The following is a 19,535-nucleotide window of genomic DNA, read 5'->3' on the forward strand; positions in this document are numbered from 1 at the left end:
CGGAAAATCTAAAATAATCACGAATTGCCTGGAAAGTTCTCCGGTTGAATATCGATGAGTGTTTTCGCCAACAGTGAGTGATACCGCCGAGAGAGGCTTATAACACCGAATGATCAATGAGACCCCCAACGACCGGGACTGAGTTATTTGAATAATTTAATTTATCACTCGTCAATAGCCCAAGTGACTGATACTCATCAGTAAAACGATATGCTCTATATCGCAGCAATTATTGAAAAGTTTATCTAAAATTAAGTAAACACTCTCGTCTATCAGACATCTTCCACCTTCATTCATTTCTTCTTAATGGTCGAACAAACCTTCCACAGTTCATGAGACCTGACTAGATTTTTTTTTATTATTGAAAACCGATGAAACTCGATTGAATACCCTAATCCAAAATAGAATGTGACGATCGCGAATTATTTTTTCCTGAGCTCCGGGATATAATTAATATCACGATCCGCGATTGTCCGCTTTTATAGAACCGTCAGATAGTTTTTATCGAAAATTTCTGGGCTCTAAATCGAATGCGCTGAATCCGTACGACCAAATCGGTCCATCACTGGCAGAATTCATTTTAGATTTACATACCGGTGAGGTAAATTTGTTTAATTCACAAATGAATACCTCCAGAAATATCGCGAATATTCACATGTGTCTGGGAACGGTACCTACGGATATAGAATTCAGTGACGAGAGTGATTCCGAGGGAAGGCATATGTCTAGTGATAATTCCAGTGGAAAGGACAACACGTGCTGTATCAAAACTCTTGTGAGAACCGAAATTCTTGTATCCACAGATTAGAATAACCTTGCATGCATAAGATGTTTGACAAAAGGACTAAGCGCTGAGGATCCGCGAGGTGTTTCATGTATTACGAGCTAATTCGACTAACTACTTCATGTTCCGCGCCGATGAATGCCACGTATACTTCGTTATCCTTGTCTTAACTTTGTAGTTAAATACATAGAATTACGCATTCAGAATTTCTCCCTTTAACCCGGTTCTGGCACTGTTCCGTGCTGTCTTGGAAGATTAAACGCTGTAGCATCGGGGAAGGATTATTTTAGGGAAAAAATGATCTATCATTAACGATTATGGAATTTTTTCGGAGATTTTTACCGAATATTCCTCGCTGTTCATTAAAAATGTAAAAACCATGGCCATTGTCATTCGAAGCGCGGAAAATATCGGCAAAATTATCCCAACTAAAATGTTAATAGGATAAAAAAAATGGGTCGACTGGTGAAGGCGAAGCGAGTGCTCGCGACAAAATTAAATCTACTCGAGGAATATTAATGAATTTTACTGGCTACACATTCCAATGCTCTCTTATTCACGAATGTAATTCACTATTTTGTGGATCTCTCTTTTATTCCGTGGTAATTATGGCACCACCGCCACATCCATTAATTATACATTTTCTTTGAACACCATCCCTTGATGAATGGATAAGAGAAGTGCCAAGTGCAGGACGAAAAAAAATTTTTGATGGATTTGTATATTTTTAGCATTATTCAATGAAGATTCAAGACAGATACGAGGTGAATGTATTTGTCGTGAATGAAGAAGAATTCATTTCCATTTTTTTACTCGTCTGTTTGCTATCTGGTGCTTTCTTATCGTGAAAGCGACGAAAGAGCCGCCGGAAAATTAAAATTGATCAGAACCAACTGGCGAAAGGGGTAACACTTTTGCTTCAGATCTACCCCCCCAACCCCATCCGCCCACTTATTCCCTACATATACGTATTTTCATACCCTTTGTCCGCTTAGATATTCAAAGTAGCGTTTTAGTGCTTGGGAATTATTCATGTCACGTAGTTCATATTTTATGCGGCATTGCCGTCAATCCTCCGAGGGCTCTACTTTTCCTACCTCTAGCCTACGAATTTTTATTACGATAAAAAAATATTCTTTTCTCAAATTAAATTGAAGATGGATGAGGAGCTGATCGAGAATCTTTATTTATGTTCATTATGCTGGAGAAGAGTTGGAATATATTATATTTATAATTGCTTCAGAAATTTCATTAAAATAAATACTAATATATAATATATTATCAATCTCTGCTCGTTTCAAGTTCAATTTATTCGTTTCCGTGTTATTTTGAATGATTTATGGAACTTAATTTTTCAATTTAACGAATTTTCCGTAATTAATCAAAGGAGGGAGTCACTCGCTGCCGAAAGCCCCTGACGAAAAATATTTCCTGTTCCATCATTCATAACTTGTCATCAACTGATGAAAAAATTTAATCAACACTGGATTTGAATTTGTTAGTACAATATTCAAACATGCAACGTCAATTTCAACAATCATAACCCATGAAAAATTGAATATTTTCATGTATAAATCGTGAGCATTCACGAGGGAGCCTTATCACCCCCTATCGTGTCACCAGGTGGTAACAATTTCGCCGCCATCGCTAAAGCTGCTCGTTAAAAAATGAAGCAGAGTGGAACGAAAATTGGCCGTGTCTCAGAAGCTCACTCTCTGTATTTGCATAACAACCTAATTACCCTGGGGTAGTTCATTCTCCTCAGTTTGAGTATCGATGAGAGCGAGTTGCCAGAGACAATTAATGTCATTGGGGTCGGTGTGGAAGAAAAATAATGTTGACAGTGAGGACAACCAACCAACAATGACATTCAATTTCACAGCGGTGTTTTTGCTATCGATTGCTGTGGGAAGAGTTAGACAACAGCTGACTGGAGACCGAAAGAGAGGGAGAGAGAGGATTGACCGAGAAAAATTTTAATGGGACGACTACCTATCCAAAAATATTGATTAATTTTTTATTACGAGCGCATGCCACGCGCGGGTGAACATTTATTAGCTATTATATATATGTATTAATAAAAGTACGATTTAACTAAATCTTCATTAATGCAAAGCATCCGGTTTTCGCGGATCCCGAGAGGTCTCGACACTTGTATATTCATCACACTATAAATCTTGCATTAAACAAATATCTGGATTCGCCAGCCTTTTGTTCCCCAAAAATAACTTTCACGGAAATCCCCCGTCACATTCAGTTACGGGACAATGTAAACCGTATTCCCATTTCAACAGAAAGTGCATAATTCACGTTAATGGAAGAATATTTTCCATCCACCAGTTTTTGTCCGCAAATTTCTAAAGAGGTAAAATCCTCCAAGACCGCGATTTCAATAAAACTATGTAAAAATTCTCTCGTTAACTATTTCTGGAGAATTATAGATTAATTTCCACATGTGCAATTGGTTTAAAAAGTGCCGAGCGATTTCGGGAATTCCCACGAGCTTTTTTTGAGAGATTCGGGGAGAAAAAGATGATAAATTCTTTATCATCTCGAGGAGCCCAGCAACGGATCCATTGTACATTAATCAGAGGACGTTCGGTACATGTCATTGTATGAAGAACACGAGTCTATCGACGTGGTGAATCCAGAGGTGAACAATGATGTACGAAGGACATTTCGCCTCACAACAGAGTGCGATAAAGGATGAGGGAGATCGGAAACATGAGACTCAAACCCATCAAGGGGTCCCTGGAGAAGTCAATGTTTCCCAGAGCTGCAGGACATCCCCCGACTGGCTTCGTGAAGCTTGAAAATACCAGGAGAGCCTCAACAGAAGCTGGATCCTTCTCCAGAGGTTGAGATACTTTAAAACCAGCTGATGGTTTTCCCTTTTTTGTTCCCCTCCGAGAAACTTATCTCTATCGTCGAGAAATTGAAAGAAAAGCGGCTGGATGAGAAGAAATTGAGGGAGAAGTCAATGAAACAGAACGAAAACAAATAAAAAAAACGAACAATGGAAACGGAAGTGGGAAGTTGGACGAGTGGAGATAGTACGGAGGATTTAACGATTTTACAGCCGACATTTTCAGGTGATCTTTAGTATCGTCAATGGCATCAGAGGATCCACTTTCATGTCAGTATCATGGCTACTTTTATCCTCCTCTTAACAGTTTTTAACCAATTTATGAACACTTTGGAAAGACAATGGACATTCTTTATTATTTAACTAAACAAAAACATGAGTAAAAGTATTCGGGGACTTTCATCCGTTCAATTTTTTCCAATTTTCTATTTCTATCAATAAAAAAATAATTTGAAATGATTTTTGAATCGAGACCTTCGAACAGACGAGAAATTAACTCTATTAACCCTCATCGCCTCAAGGTTTGCCTTTGCTCAACCCCCTAGTTTCCAAAAACCCCGAAATTTCAAAATTATCCAACATATTCAAAGCACCACAGCCCAAGTTATCAAACACTTGGGCGTGAAGGAACATTCCACTGTGGGCGCTGGGTGGACGGCCGAAGGGCCATTTCTAACTACATCGTACACTCTATGTCCGGAGGGTGTTACGTGCCCGCGATAGCCACGACGTGGATTAATGCTCGAGGTACACTAGAGTTGAGGGTACGGATAAGTTGAACCTAGTCTCAAAACCCGGATGTAAGATCCTCATCCTTGCATTTGTGTTGAGCACTCGAGGGTTGTACAACTACACCAACCATTGAGATGAATTTCACTGGGGCAACATCTCCACTCGTCTTTTCTATGGTTCAATTCCCTGTGGACCATGTTTTACACATGCATCACTGAATTTGTTAAGAGCCGAGTCAACTCCTGACCCCTTCAACGATAGTCCACCTACCCATCACGAGAATCCCTGTGATCTTGAATACGAGAGGCAAACGAATACGACTTGAAACGAACGGGTTATCGAGATATCTTCAGTATTGACTCGAGGGAGATGGAGCAGAAGAGACGAGTTTACGAGAATGTAAATAGAAGAGGGCGGGGTGAAATAGAACAGTGGAGAAAATAAAATGTGGAGTGAAAATTAAGGTGACTTTTTTTATTTAATGTGGAGTCAAAGTCGATAATTCGAAGTCACATCAAGAGAGCTCAGTGTTTGTAGCTCCGTACATTTATATTTCTCTGATTTATGTGTCTTTCGAATGTCAATGAATGTCTCACAGTTTGGGAGAGTCAGTAAGGAAGACAAATATATTCTCAGCTGCACTGGCTGGAGTATCTATTCTGATGTCCTGTAGAAACTGATAGATTGAGGGTAACATTACATTTTCTGACCTTGTTCGGTGAGAAGTATTAGTCATGCTTAACATAAATTGATGATCGGTGGGGAAATGTTCGGTTTCTATTTTGACTCACCAAACCATAACGACAGGAGGACGTGATGAAATTAGCAATGTGACTTGACGTTAATTAATTTCTTCACAATCAATTTTTTTATCAGAATTTCTGAAGCTTTCACGACTTTTTTCCGTGATGGACCTCGTGACTGATGAGTAGCTGTTCTCATCACGAATTAGTATTATAATGAATTGTAATTATGTGGAGTGGGGAGATGGGACCACTGATAGGAATTCCCAGTCAATACTTACGGACGGAAAACTTTTTTAATCAAATGATTCGGGAGATAGCCGAGGGTCCTAGTGATATTATGGAATATTGATTCTTGAATAACTCGAATGTCGATTGACCAATTTGTTTTCACTCCGCATGCTGAGATACTTTACGGTTTTCGCACATGTACCAGATAGTAATGAGGAAGAGAATGAAAAAGTATTTTCTTTTGGTCTAAATTATTTGAACAACGAGTGAATAAAATATTTGATTTTTCCCTGATAGTGTTATGAAATTCTAGGTGTAATTAAGCAGGATAAAGATGTCCGGTATTTGATCCGGAAAATTCAGAGGAAAATTGTCAACAGTCAATTACGTAGCTCTCTCATGATATGACCTAATTATTATGTGTGAAATGCTATAATTATAACTGCAATATGAAACTGTAGAGATGTGATATCAAACTCCAAGGACCTTTGATTATTTTTTATGACTGTAGTAATGTTAAAAAATAAATTTAACGAATAAAATCGCGTGGTACATTTCCAGTGACTGAAATTTCAAACCTCATAATGAGTCCAATCGATGAAATGTACCATCAGCTCTTCGCATTCGTTCCTTTCATTGTTCCGCCATCTCTACTTCATCAATTCTATATATTTCACTCCAAAAAATGGCATTACCCCCCTGCAGAGATGTGGTTGTGGTTTTCCACATATCCCCCTCCCCCCAAACCAAATGAACAATAACTGATTCACAATTTGCGTGTTGCTGCGCAACCACTCCATCACATTGACCTGTTAATAATGCAAATAACGCCTGTTGTTCTATATTTTTATCGATTATAATCCCATTTTTTCTACTGTTAATCCTCGAGGATCATTAAACATTCATCTGCCACGCCATTAGTCATTGTAATGCATAACCCAATGAGAAGAAAAAAAAATCCAAAGTATTTTATTCACTCGCCGGATAAAACTCCAATTCCCCTCGACAAAATTTTGTACAGTTGTAAAATTATAATTGAATTGTTGAAAAAATCAATCAATTTTCCAACAAGGTCGATAAAATGGGAATAATGAAATTCCACGCAGAGAGGAATCGTCATGAATTTTGGACAACTCCATTCTACCATGCGTTGGGTGATCGCCCGGTTTTTTTTTCCACTCACATCTCTTTTTGTAGATTTTTCATGTTCAAAGAGAGATAAATTTGTCGGAATCGAAACCAGGGGGGCGTAGGTTGGGTTATCCAGAGAGGGATGGAGGGGCTCCCCTCCATCCCTCTGGATATTTCACGTATATAGATATATATACTCGTCGTTGAGTATCACTCAGGTTGAACGAGGGATATTTTTTTACGGGTAAACGAGTCGTGAACCGATTGGCCGGAGGCTCTACAGCTTCGGCTACTCTCATACTGTACATAAGCGAATTCAAAAATTTTGCATATGAAATATTGCTTTTCAAATTTTGAAGTTTTTTGGTGGTCTTTGTTAAATAGCAGAGGTCAACGCAGAATTAATGATCACAAAGTAGAGAAAATTATTGATTTAATTGTTGAGAGTCAGTAATTACTTGTTCAAATGTGTAATGATTTTAAAACATCTGATATTTGCGAAATGCCATCTTAAGGGGATGGACACGTCGATAAATTCCACCTCGTCTCAATGTCTGGAAGTCAGACATCAATTTCTACTGCCTAGATAATGCGGCATTATCTTTTATCGGGGAGAAATAAATCGCGAGTAGATAAGGCAGTTGTCAGCGAGACGCCGGCTCCTGCGTCACGGAGAAGTTGGATGTGAAAAGCCATTGGTGAGGGGTAAAAAAAAGAGGAGATACGAAATGAAAGCTGTGGAGAGGGTGCGAGATGCCAATGGCTCTGAGGCAGCATTCGGTAGTTGCTGGCACGAAGTGGAAGTCGGGGGTTGGCTGCGGGCTGGCTTGTCCATAGTGTTCTATAACGCTCTCTGGAAAGCCACCCCTCGATATTCATGCAAAAATGCGGTGAGAAGCCTCAAGCACAACCGGCACACCCCAAGTTCTCGTTCTACTTTACAATGCCCTCACATGGATTTTAATGCCACAGGAAATTGGTTTTTCAACAAAAATTCACGAAAGCCCGAATGCAATTTGCTAAGTTTAACTTTAAAAAAAAAAAAATCACCCCTATAGGTTTTTCCCTCTCGGAGAATAAATTGGAAATTATTCCGAGGTACGTGTAAAATTTACTGAGTGAATATAATTTGTTGAAATGCTGTGCTTTTGTTTCCAGTTCCTTGCTCATCACAACGCATTTATTTATTTAAAGTAATTGTACGGTGTTGCTTTTATAGATTAAAGTTGTTGACATAGCTCGGTGAATAAATACACTGCTCATTTGTGTTAACCATCATTCACTGAGCATATTCCCAACGAGGGCCTTCTGTATTTTGGGAGATATACGATGAAAACCAAATTGCCAACGTATTTTTGCCAATAAAATAAATGACAGTGCATGGATGATAAACCACATTCAGTGCACAATGACGTGTCGTGTATTTTAGTTGGTGAAATTTTGCACAATCGTAACTCAATGGTTACTTTGGCCAAAATTCATGAATATTCGGGGGAATTTGATCTGTGTTTGAGGAGTAATAAAGAGAATTCCTCCAATTGAAAAGTGAAGTGAAAAAAAATTTTAATGTACTACTCCCCCAAATTATTACTGGCCATCGTAATTGTGAATTTAATATGATGAATATTCATGCTCAGCAAACCACCAAAAATAAGTCAAGTATGCGCGAAACCTCGGGGGTGTTACATTCGTTGGAGTTGCGAAATTTGCAAATCAGCAGAGTGAAATAGTGCAACTTGTTGTCGGGGGGTAGTTTCGTGCAATTCAAAGGGATTTGGCGCGTCGTTGCAAGGATATTGTTATATTCTGCACATATGTAATGACTACCATGATGCAGCTCAGCCCCCTGAATTTTATTTTGCCAAAAAACGGTAGACGTCCCAGTCTATTTCAACTCGTTTCCTCTTCTCCTTTTCCCGGAGGTTGTGTACGAATACGCAGAAGATACAAAGGCAAGGCTAACAGCATTCTAACCGATTCTGTCTCGCCAAATATAATATGAAATTGCATTTCAACTCGTTGCTATGTAAGTGACGACTTTATTACATTCCCAGGGGGATATTTTATGAATGAAGGTGGTGAGGTTTCCGACGGATTATTGCCAGTGTTTTCTGTTGAAATTTCACTTTTATTTATCATATACAACCGCATCATCAAGGCTTTTAATTAAAAATAATGAACGAGTTTTGGGAAAATTGTGGCCATGAAACTCCCATTTCTTCATCAATTTGAGAATTTAATGAAGGAATTTTCCATTTGATGATGAGAAAACATCCCATGTCCGCAACTCGCAAATTCACGTCCGAATTAAATTCTAAATATGTTTGATATGTTTCCTGGGGGAAGACACGAGTAAATAGACAGATTTTTTTTTTCGTGTGAAATAATTCATCATCGAGATGATTGTACAAGTATGCGCATGACATTTGACCACCAATTTGCCCAACGCGTGTGCTAAAGGTTTTCCAACGATAAAAGTATTGATTCAACTGTGAAAGAAACTTTTCTCAAACTTGTCACCGGAACAGATTTCGCGTGTCTCTATTTTCCCTGCTCCTTGACCTACGGAATTACCATGAGCATTGTATGTGACCTCGTCTGATCCCCGGGTAACAAAGTTACACAAGGGGAGGAGCGATATATAGAGTGGAGGTGATTGCTTCCCTCAGGTAAATAAAAAAAAAGTGTCGAGAGTTACTCGACCCTTAACTCCGATAAATATTTGCGACATTGCATTGACAAAACAGTAATGCTGTCGTCTCGGTTATTCAACACTTATAAATAAATAAAGAAAATCTTCACTCACCCACATTCAGCAGTGGAGATACGAATGGCGGTGACGTTTGCAGTTCTGGAACAAAAAAAATATTGAAAAATTTTAATCTCTATCCTGATATTTGAATTAAATGAGCGGCTGGCTTTATCAACAAACGTTCATTTATTTCACAGCTCGTATATTGAGACTGATTGCATTTTTTCTGATTTGAGATAACTTTGATGTTATAATAAATTCCAATCAAAGCCTGCCTCGCTAAATTTCCTCACATCACTGTGCCACCGACTCCCTCAATATTCTCCTCTATTTTTACAGCGAAATGAAGTATTTCAGTGAGCCAATCCCAGCACTCCTGGCTGCACCATCCGTCTGTGGACATTATTTGCCAGCTAATGAAAGCTGCAGTATGCAAACGTTGAGGCAGCGCACAGGCTCGCTCTCAATATCGACGAACGTGGTATTCGTGGAAGGATAAAAATGAAGGAGGTATTGAGCTCGCAGTTTTAACTCGCTCTCCTACAAAGACGCCTTTGAAAAAAATCGAACAGATTGAAAATTCGGAAAAAAAACCTCCCTCATTATCACCATTTTCTCGTAATTTTCATTGAACTCAGTTCACGAGAGCTGAAAATTACTCATCTCCATCTACAAATCGCGCTTTTCCTTCTCGTTCACCGTCTCAATCCCTTCCAAGTGATTACGAATAAGCAACTCGAGAATGCACCAACTGCATTTATGACAGGATGAGTTATAAGTGTCGGAGTTGGGGTACCTCACACCCCGAGCCTTCGTAAATAATCTTTCCAGTGTCGGATGCTGCGAAAAATGTTGATCTCACTGTGAAAGTTGTCACATAACAAACTATATCCGACCCCGAGCTAAATCGTTCTCCCTCGCCCACCAGAGCACTTTATCCTCCTCTAAATCCTCATCCTCCACCCGTACCCGCCCGATGTTTTATTCTCCCCCTTCTCCTTTCCCCCCTCCTCCCCCCTCTTGTGTACCTCTTTTTCGGAAACGCAAAGCGGGTTATCGCAACGAATGAATGAGGCGCAATCTCTCCATTCAACGAGTTCGCTGAGGGGTCGTATTATCGTACACAGCCCGGTCAACGGCCGGAAGGCGACGTACGAAGTGCAAGACGCCTTTCGTTTATCCCATCTCCCCCACCCCCCTCGCCGAATGCCGAAAAAAAAAGATTGAGAAAACACTCCGGCCTTTACTTTTTGGGTCACAGCGATACAGATCGTAATGGCGGGGAGGACAAGGTAGGCAGAATGTTCTCAATATAAACAAGATACTGAAAGCCAACGCGGAAACTCAACGCAAGATAAATAAATTCGAGTAAAAAAGTAAAGAGAGCATTGAATCTGTATTGAGGTTTGTACCTCCTCTCTCTGTGTCTATTGTATGTAAACACGTGGGCGATAAATTCAAGTTGTCGGGGTGAATGGAACATCGCATTCTAAATATTTGAATTAAAATGGTGGACGGGAGAGGGCGAGGGGAATTTCAGAGATGGGAAAAAAAAGTTGAAAAAAGCTTGGACTACAGCCAAAAATCTCTTCCACGAGCATTGAATTCGAGAGAGGAATGATGAAGGAAGAAACAAATTTTCTTTTCCGGTAGCTGAATGTGTCACATTCATGACATTCACGACACCTGACGTGTATTCAAGTGCAGGGGCTGGACATTCTTGAAGAGAGAGGCGGTGGTTGGGGGGAGGAATTATGCGAGAATTGATTAATTCTCGAATTCATTTTGTTAATAAATTTTCGAAAATCGATTGAGGAATTACTCGTCTCTATTCAAGTGATGGAAAAATTTTCAATGTCGAAGTGCTTTGAGGGGACTAGGGAGCTTGACTCAGGGTATTTGTCCTGTAATAGTGGTAATCGGTCTCTCGATCAATTCAAGCACTCGGTACCATCCCTGAATGATTGATAAATTGATATTTTTGGCCCCATATTCTGTGGCCAGCGACCACTACATTCGGTTGCACTTGGTGGCGTGTATTTTGTGAACGAACGGTGGATGGTTTTAAAGCGTTAAAGCTGAAATATCTCACCATCTCACTTTTCTCGTTTGCACTTGTGGGTGCAATGGGAGCAGTTGAACATTATCGTTGCTATAAACTCATGGCCCCTTATAAGCCTTTTCCATCCAGTGAAATTCGTCTGGGTGAGCCATCTGAAAAGTTTAATGGCTACCTGATGTACTTGATGCATTCGTGTTTTACAATAAGTGCAGTTGAAGTACACCATCGGTGTAGTTAAATCTCCAGGTTTATTCTTTGGAAAATTTTCAATTGAGATTGCAAGGGGTAATAATTATTTATGCCTCAAGTTTCGATGATGAAAGTGGAAAGTTCAGAATTATGGTGGATTATCGTTGGTGCGGAAAGTATTGGTAATAAATAAGGGAATATGAGAGGATCGGGTGGTCTGGTGGGTTCATCAAGAATTCCATTAAAAACATGTGAACTTCTGGCTGATAGATTTTGATGCATTAATGAAGTTACGGTGGATATTGCCAGGGATTGGGATTTATGATGCAGAATCGAAAGGCTTTGGAGTTTGATGAGATTCATTGGTATCGAGTTTATCGAATGAGTTAGAATAGATTACAGAAGCCATTTTTTTTCACATTTTCATTGTATATACTTTATCGATTATGTATATAGTATATATAACCGATATTATGTACTGTTTTTGACCGACTCGATTCGTGTGATCTATTCACTTCAGTGCCGAACTACCTTGTTACTCTGGCTAATTAATCCTCGCCTACTCTGCTTACCATCAAACAAAGTATGAGAGAATTAAACTACATCAGACGCAATTACGATTCACTAGGTGATTGACCAATCAACGTGGAATCAACTCCAATGAACACCTCAGAATTGAACCCCTTCTCGTCTCTAGTCTCAGCATTGGCGCTAGCCTCTTGCCGACAATCTGATTAAATTCCACTGAGCCAAGTTCCACCCAAAATTTCACCTCACCTAGGATATTTCCAACTGAAAGGGAATGTGAGTAACTTGTACTCAAAATTTGAATGTAAAACAGAATGAGCGTCAGCCAGTGAGAGCAATGTAAAGAATTTGGCCCTTTAAGGCAAACAGGGTAGAAGGGGGTTAAGTCGAAAATTCCAGTCATCTTGTGAATTTACTCACAAGAATATCCCCACCCACGGATAAAGGTATTCCAGCGTTGTTGTGTACACGTACCACTGTGTTGTCTTAGTAAGAGGGTAAACTGGGTGAAATGTATATCGCAGTGAGAGGGAGGCAACTTCTTGCGAGCTTTGTCGAAAGTGGATGCTCGTCATATTTAATTCACATCTCGAGTCTGGGCACATATATTTATGGGGATAGTAGGTAATGGTGAGTGGGGAGTATTTCTAGCTGAAATTACCCTTCCACTGGAATAAACGGTGCTATTACCGATTTTTGCATTTTCCACGCGGAAAGCACGGAAATATTGATGATTTGAATTAATAATTGGTGGGATGCATTTCACCCCACATTTACTGTATTCCGCAGATTCCCACCAAAACGATCGCATATTTTTTTTTATATTTATACTCATGCAAAGGGAGTTTTTAGATGAAAATTTCTTTTACGTGGTCATCCCTCAGACCAATCATATACTTATACTAACTATGGGACCAAGAGTGGCATAAAAAATGGCGTAACAGTAATCCCATCGTAAATCATGTCGGATGAAGTTCTTGAAATAAAAATTTTCAGTCAGAAGTCAACCTTTTAAAGACCATTTTTAACCTTTATCCTACGACACATCATAAACATGCTGTACATTTTTTATGAGCCCGTGTCACCCTTATTGCAACCATGAGAGACACAATGAACATGAATGGAGCGGCGTAACGAGATATACATTAAACAGAGGAAAATCCCTGGTGCAACTTCTCGTTTTCTACATTCTGAGATATGTCAGCTTAATGTTGAACCCTACATGACCATAAGTGGTGATTCGTGAGATGTTACAATGCCCTGCGGTTGTGATGTAGAATTCCCGGAGAAAGGGTTGAGAAGGTGTAATACCAAGACAATTTAATTTGTAAAGGACCGACTCGAAGCACTGCGTCACAGCGAATGTTTAAATCTCATCAGTGTCAATTATTTAGGGGAGTTTGATGTGCGGGTATATTTAATATGTAAAGATATTGATTGTCAGATTGACCGAGTTACGGTAGAGTCCTCTTAAAAGGAGTCTTATGACGATATCAATCAGCTTATTAGCCCTCAAATGGAGTTTAACGTCGTTGGCAGGCTTTATGCCGGCTTTAACGGGCCGCATGTAGCGTATGATAATTGCTGATAACATGCAGACATTTTGAATTCTGAAATGGCGAATATGAAACGATACTTCGGCGGGAGTTAGTGGGCGTTTTGGTCTCTTCATTCTGGATATTCCATTAGCCAGTGCAAGCTCTGGATGAAAATAATGGTTTTCCCACACTGTTGTTAATTTATGGGTGCTATTCTCCAGCTGAAAATATTCGTATTTACGTGGAGAAAACAATGATGAAAATAGCGCGGTAAAATGTTGCCAGTTGAAACGTTTTCACGGAAAAATATGGAAAATTACTAGCGAACCTTCCATAAATGGTGGATTTATTTCAATGGAAATTAGTTAATTATTAACGAATGGTAAACTAGAAAATGATATGTGATTAGTATTGATGGGTAACTTTGTTAGTCCTAAAAACTCGATTCCACGATGAATCACGTCATCTGTCGTGTAGTGAACGGCACGAGCGGACGTTAAACTTCTACCCAGTACTAACGAGTACGTTGAGATATTAATGAGTATAGTACTTAGTTAAGCTTCATGGTCTCCGAAGACACCGGGCTCCTTCTGTTAATTATGCCCTGCAGCTTGAAACGAAAGCCTAACAGAATATATATAGAGATTCTATTCAGTGAACTGATGAAAAGTTTTGTAACTGGAACGAAAAATTGTGGCAAGCTCGTACTGTCACAGATGTGCCATTGTTCTCCGGTAAAGTTGGAGGGAATTGGGGAGATTCGAGAGTACTTCACGGATCTTTATAATTATTGATTTGCTGAGAGTCTGCTATTGCTCAAGTGACTCCAGAACAGAATAAGCTTCACATATAATTGATTGAATTAATCAACTGGCGGAGGGGTGGAGATGACTCATTGATAGGAAATTCAACATATGCCGTGACTGAATAATAAATCTGATTTCATTATTTAATGTAAAATTAAAAGAAAAATCACTGTGACAGTAGTTTTTTTTTTTCAAAGAGCAATTTTCCCAATTTTTATAGAGTTAGTCTGGTATGACTAGTTTTTTACAGGTCTCACGATAGATTTCGCGCATCTGAGGGGATTCCCAGGTGCATTTAAAGACTCCGATGCCCCCCATTACGTGTCTCCGATCGATTGAAAAAAAAAAACTAGCCATTAGACAGCTTGTGCTCTCTTCTAATCGTTTGAAATCCTATTCCGAAGCATTGGAACTATCGCAAGTGTTTTGGTATCACTTTTCCACCACTACAGTTATTTCCAATTCTATTGGCGGGGCCAGTAGGTACAATCAATATGTTCTTCGTGTATGAAAGCCATAGTGTTGGACTTGCACACTTTGAGTGCGTGTGGTGCATGCGAACCACGTCATGGCAATTTCACGCGAAACAGCTATGGAAAGACAACGCGTTTGCATGGGTCAGGAGGTGGGTGGGCTATTGTAGTATGTGTCTCGTCTGCATGAATGCTCTACGCGTGACATCTCTCCGCATTACCTATTGCATGCAACTCTCTGATGTTTTGCCCCATCGAGTTCCATACCATTCTGTACGCTACTGATATCCACTAGCAGTGAAAGGTACAAACGATTTTTCAATGCTCTTTTCTATTTTCCGGAAAGAATTGTGTTCGACGAGGAAAGAAATTTTTTAAATATTAGAATGGTTTGAAATCGCTTGAAGAACATGACCAATATGAAATCTCATCTAGTAAAGGGAATTTGATAATTACAATGTCTCTTTAAATCAATTGATCGTCACCAAAAGCTTTTAATATTCCAATCATCGCTACGTGATTCAGACGAACAAAAATATCATCCCTGCAAGGATCCATTATCAACGTTGTCTAGTTTGATTAACGATGTTACTCGAACGTGACGTAAAAGTATCTTCAAATATCGCCGTTATTTGATTTTCATTTATATCAATTGATATTGCTTTCTAAATCGGTAATCGGGTCGAATACTATTGAATCTCTCGAGCTCATATCTCTCCCTTTTGAAAATACATTGTCCGTTATTCCATATCACATGTCGAAAGGTTACCAGAGCTCTGTTGCAATCTAATGGCTAGTTGGCAGACTGCTTAAAATTTCATGGCAAATTGTACCCTTCTTTTCTCCTTTCCTCCATCACTTGATCATGATCGATTGGGGGGAATGACTGTAAGCTGAAAGTTGTTGGCAATCTCTCTCTGTATGACACAACGATAGGCACTGGTGGGACTTTGTTGTTTCCAAGGTAGCAATCAGGCTTGAATCTATGATTACGTACCACGGTAGGAGACTATTGTATCGAAGTGAATAACACAATCCATGGAGACTAGTACACGGTCTCATACCAATCACTTGGACCAAGTATTCACCGAAGGTCTGCTAACTATAGAGCCTTGCACCGGGAAAATTGTTTGGTGAATTTCAACTACTAGCTTGAGAAATTCACTAACTCATTACCTCACGATAATACCATGAAATTTAAATTATTCGATTCACTCTCAGTCAGTTGTTCTAGTGAGTCTTAAAAAAAAAAATGTTTACTCGTCGTTCACACTGCTGTCTGCCTGGTTCGTTATCATTATATTTCATTAGCAAACATGGTTATTAATTTTTACTGTAACACGAACCTCAAATGTCGGTCGAGTCTGCTAGGTTCGTCTCAGTTTTCCTCACTGGCGTCTGCTCAAAATATCAAACGTGATCCGTAACGCACCAAGGAGAAGGGGAGTGGGGCACGTAACCCCTATCGTGTTACTAATTATGTCGTTGGTGTGCATTAGCATCGGTCAGTGTTGTCTCGTCACTACAGGCAACTCGTTTTTTGTTGTGAACGTTCCCCGCGTACTACATTTTTTACGAAATTCATTAAATCATGCTTCATTTTTATAAATTAATTAAATAACTTTCGAGCGCAGTATGAGGGTACGCATTTCAACTTTATATTAAATTAGTTTCAGAATTTTTAATTTCATTTGTTTTTTAAACGCCCTAAATTCAATTGGTTCAACAGAAATTCGTGAAATTTACGCGGCCTCATGGAATTTTTTTTGCATCAATCCATTATGCACTGCATTACAGCAAGAGAAATGGTTTAATTAGATTTTCAATAAATGGGGGTGTTCTTCTCAATCGGTGGAATCGATCCCTTTGATATTAAAACCAAAATAATATCAAGCCGCCGCCTCTCTCCCTCCCTCATGTTGGGTACAGAATTAACTCATCTCCAGTGGCATCAATCTTGGTCTGGTCAAACAATCTCGATGGACTAACTTCGAAACTCATATCACAATCCATCTCTCATACCATCCCTCCGAGAGTTGCAGTAAGATTTTGTCGCAGTGTCCGGCGACAGTGGATTCAGCTGATGTCACCAAAGCTTATCATCCACTCTCCAACAATTGCATTGATTCCCCCTCCACGTTGACGTACTCCAATATACACAACAGAGTAGAGGATAAAAAGCCGTACTGGCAACATCACCGTCCACGTGTGAAAATTCCTCTAGACGACAAAAGCCTTTCTACACACTTTTTTTCCTGATGCTTTTTTCATTCATTTTTATCCCAAGTGCTGTAGGAGCATTTTTGGATGACAATGGATTACGAATGGTGGCTGGAGCGTTGACGAGGTAGGGGGAGTGGGGTTTGGGTAGTGCAGAAAGAAACAAGGTGGAGAGAAGTGGACTTGATGCCGTAGGAGGGTTGAAGTATGTCGAGATTGTTGAATAGAACGACGGAGAGCGTCGACGAGAGTGAGTGAAAAGATTCGACCTAAGCCGGTCGTGCGCTATCAGCTGGTTGAATTTTCAAGACTTCACTGTCGTGTTATCTTCGGTGACATTGGCCTGTCAGTGAGAAAGATGCTGGACCATCAATCTCAACCGTATCATGGATTTTCAGACAGTGAAAATCGGTGGAAAATGATTGATGAACAAATCAAGTTATAAAGCAGCTGTCATTTCATTTGTACATGAGCCGGTCATGAGAATGGAAATTCAAGCTTTCGTTAACATTTAAACGAACGTCCAGATGTCCAATATGACAGCAACTCAAATTTCCGAATATTTGAATCAATACTGTGAGCTGTCAAAAATAAAATCCCGACATTGTGCGGAACAAAATATCGTATGCTAATTAAAATAAAATCTTTTTCATGGGATTTTTTGTCCTGAAGACAAAGTCATTTCCTCTAATCTCTTTAGGGAGAGTATGATAAGCTGTCAAAAGTGGTGAGATAACCAGAAAATGAAACATAATTTCCTCCATCATCGGCCCAAAATTGGACGGATAGTGAAGCAGACAAGGCAGTTGACTTTGCAAACTCTTCCGGTATTTCTCTGGTACCACTTTCAGACAGATACGATCGTGGTTGCGGGTTTACTACCCACCAGGACACCTCGTTCATCAAGCATGATAAAGCTGTTGGTTTGCCTCAGTTTCCCCATTCCCCATCGCCCATTTGTGCTTACCTGACTGTGTCTACGGAAAACGCCAACGCGTTTACTCTACTACAGTATATAGTTATTCATCGTCAATGTCCATAGGTTTATACCCACATTGCACATACCCGAGCCAAGTCGATCGTGTATTTCAGCTCTCATCTACATTAGAGTTTCATAATTACTAGTGGAAACCTTCTCTTTTTCGACTCTTCGGTGGATGGAGGATCGGCCAGTAACCCCTGTGACCTCGCCTATCGACGTAACACATACTGGGAGGATATAGGGATGTGAGGGTGTACTGTACGAAGAGCGGGGAATTGACTGTGACATCGTCTGAAACTACCCCGCTGACTTGATTTAATTCCGATACTAGACTCGCTTCAGTCATTAGAGACAGACACATTTGCTTGATAATTTGGCTAACAAAGTCCCCCGTAAATGCAAAAAGACAAATAGGTCTTCTCAACTTCCAAAATTTCCATTTTGTGGAGAGTTAGTAGACGAATTGACGGCGTGTCCCACGAAAATTCGTGGATTTGAAATGCAAAGTGATGGACAGGGGGAAAAATATGTAGAAACAATTGTATTTACTTGTTGTGCGTATTGCGGAGGTGAGGGTATCTGGAGCGGAAGAGTTTACTGTTCATACACGTGATATTCTCGTCAGAGATTTAGGTTCTACCAGGCTTGGGAGAGTCTCAGTGCATTTTCGCTCCGTTTAATCGCAAAACTAAATAATCCTGGGTATCTAGGTATCTATGCAACTTTAAGATGTATGTGAAGGAAATTCTCGAGTCTGTAGTAAATTGGAGGAATAAACAGTCGACTGGAGCATTAGCACTAAACTCTCTCTCTCTTTATCTTCACATCTGAGATTTTCGTGTAAATGAATTTCATCAGTGATAGAAAATTCACCTTGGAGTCTAGGCAAATTGCGATCTTTCAGGGAGATTAGCGCTGGATCCGAGGGAAATTTACCATTGGAAGAATGATTAATTATAGAATGTCTTATAAACATTTCTCCTTTGATCTTGAAAAGCTTTTAATTTTCCTGGACAGGCGCAAGAAGTGCCGGCGTATAATTTTTTTTTTGATTAATCATTTTTGCCATAGACTTTAATACGGTAATTTTAAAAAATTATGAGGTAGTGGAAAAAATATACTATGAGGGAATTAGATTTGCGGCTTTCAGTTTGATTAAAATTTACTAGTTTAAATAAATGTAAAATTCAACAGTGAAAACCCAGGGTGATATCCAATTTTAAAGTTTTTCCAATATAATCCTCAACTGGTACGTTCCCATAACGATTTTTCATTTTATATTCTTTCCACGTACGACGAAAGAAACCCAATAATTTAATTATTCGTGCGGTTGTTTCTAGTTATTATTAATATAGACTCACCGCGTTAACCATCTAATTCAGCGCACCTGCTGCGGGCCCATAACTCTCAGCGTCGTTGGAGCGATTAATTCCCGATAAAAACCATAATGAAAATACGTGTGGTACACTCCATATTCTCGTTTACCGGTGGTTGAAAA

At 39.5% G+C, this 19,535-nt stretch overlaps 1 protein-coding gene across 2 annotated transcripts in view; it reads right to left on the reverse strand.

The window, feature by feature from the left end:
• LOC135170557 (amphoterin-induced protein 2) overlaps positions 1-19,535 on the reverse strand; it is a 123,399-nt gene that overhangs the window by 41,420 nt on the left and 62,444 nt on the right. For both annotated transcript variants that reach the window (XM_064136503.1, XM_064136502.1), the window contains exon 5: positions 9,294-9,338. The gene's annotated coding sequence lies outside the window, so the exon portion shown is untranslated. The remainder of the gene's footprint in view (positions 1-9,293; positions 9,339-19,535) is intronic.

This window comes from Diachasmimorpha longicaudata, chromosome 17, assembly GCF_034640455.1.
Source record: "Diachasmimorpha longicaudata isolate KC_UGA_2023 chromosome 17, iyDiaLong2, whole genome shotgun sequence".
NCBI classification, from domain to species: domain Eukaryota; kingdom Metazoa; phylum Arthropoda; class Insecta; order Hymenoptera; family Braconidae; genus Diachasmimorpha; species Diachasmimorpha longicaudata.